Source organism: Electrophorus electricus, unplaced genomic scaffold, assembly GCF_041902795.1.
Source record: "Electrophorus electricus isolate QZ-2024a unplaced genomic scaffold, ASM4190279v1 Scaffold93, whole genome shotgun sequence".
NCBI lineage: Eukaryota > Metazoa > Chordata > Actinopteri > Gymnotiformes > Gymnotidae > Electrophorus > Electrophorus electricus.
Window position 1 is genome coordinate 323109 of NW_027658810.1, and position 1949 is coordinate 325057.

At 56.4% G+C, this 1949-nt stretch overlaps 1 non-coding gene across 1 annotated transcript in view; it reads right to left on the bottom strand.

Moving 5' to 3' along the window:
* Positions 1-1663, bottom strand: part of LOC145656836 (18S ribosomal RNA) — a 1839-nt gene extending 176 nt beyond the window's left edge. Inside the window, exon 1 of the ribosomal RNA XR_014122429.1 lies at positions 1-1663. This exon is cut by the window's left edge and continues 176 nt beyond it. This is a non-coding gene — a ribosomal RNA (18S ribosomal RNA).
* Positions 1664-1949: the final 286 nt, after the last annotated feature.

Here is a 1949-nt window from a genome sequence, read left to right on the forward strand (position 1 = left end):
CAAAGGGCAGGGACTTAATCAACGCGAGCTTATGACCCGCGCTTACTGGGAATTCCTCGTTCATGGGGAATAATTGCAATCCCCAGTCCCCATCACGAATGGGGTTCAGCGGATTACCCGCACCTCTCGGTGTAGGGTAGGCACACGCTGATCCAACCATTGTGGCGCGCGTGCAGCCCCGGACATCTAAGGGCATCACAGACCTGTTATTGCTCCATCTCGCGTGGCTGAACGCCACTTGTCCCTCTAAGAAGTTTGACGCCGACCGCGGAGGGCCGCGTAACTATTTAGCATGCCGGAGTCTCGTTCGTTATCGGAATTAACCAGACAAATCGCTCCACCAACTAAGAACGGCCATGCACCACCACCCACAGAATCGAGAAAGAGCTATCAATCTGTCAATCCTTTCCGTGTCCGGGCCGGGTGAGGTTTCCCGTGTTGAGTCAAATTAAGCCGCAGGCTCCACTCCTGGTGGTGCCCTTCCGTCAATTCCTTTAAGTTTCAGCTTTGCAACCATACTCCCCCCGGAACCCACAGACTCGTGGTTTCCCTCACGCTGCCCGGCGGGTCATGGGAATAACGCCGCCGGATCGCGGGTCGGCATAGTTTACGGTCGGAACTACGACGGTATCTGATCGTCTTCGAACCTCCGACTTTCGTTCTTGATTAATGAAAACATTCTTGGCAAATGCTTTCGCTTTCGTCCGTCTTGCGCCGGTCCAAGAATTTCACCTCTAGCGGCGCAATACGAATGCCCCCGGCCGTCCCTCTTAATCATGGCCCTGGTTCAGGAAACCCACAAAATAGAACCGGAGTCCTATTCCATTATTCCTAGCTCAGGTATTCAGGCGAGAAGCGGGCCCGCTTTGAACACTCTAATTTTTTCAAAGTAAACGCTCCGAGCCCCGTCCGGACACCCAGCCAAGGGCATCCGGGGGGCACCGGGAGACAGGGTCTGAGACAGGCGGTGGCACGCCTCGCGGCGGACCGCCAGCCCACTCCCGACATCCAACTACGAGCTTTTTAACTGCAGCAACTTTAATATACGCTATTGGAGCTGGAATTACCGCGGCTGCTGGCACCAGACTTGCCCTCCAATGGGTCCTCACCCATGGGTTTAGGATACGCTCATTCCGATTACAGGGCCTCGAAAGAGACCTGTATCGTTATTTTTCGTCACTACCTCCCCGTGTCGGGAATGGGTAATTTGCGCGCCTGCTGCCTTCCTTGGATGTGGTAGCCGTTTCTCAGGCTCCCTCTCCGGAATCGAACCCTGATTCCCCGTTACCCGTGGTCACCATGGTAGCCGACTATGGTACCATCGAAAGTTGATAGGGCAGACATTCGAATGAGACGTCGCCGCCGCGGAGGGCGCGCGATCGGCCCGAGGTTATCTAGAGTCACCAAAGCGGCCGGGGGGCCCGAGCCCCCCGGATGGGTTTTGGGTCTGATAAATGCACGCATCCCCCGAAGGGTCAGCGCTCGTTTGCATGTATTAGCTCTAGAATTACCACAGTTATCCGAGTAACGTGTGGAGCGATCAAAGGAACCATAACTGATTTAATGAGCCATTCGCAGTTTCACTGTACCGGCCGTGTGCACTTAGACCTGCATGGCTTAATCTTTGAGACAAGCATATGTTACTGGCAGGATCAACCAGGTAGTTTGCACCGTGGTCTGGGATGAACCACGAGTGACATCCGCCTCCCCTTCCGGGGGCTAGGAAGCAGCGGGTTGTAAGTGCGTGCGCCGTCAGGTCCAGACGCCATACAGGGCTACCCAGGACAGCTTCCGCGGCCAGTGTAAACGTGCTCGCGCACCGCCCTCTGGCCTTCGGACGCCGACCTCTCACCTTGATGCAAAGCTGTCCCATCCGGTCATGCCCGCACCGTACCCCGTCCACCTCCTCCGGAGGTGCGGACGGCCGACTCCAGGTGCTTTCGGCGTTC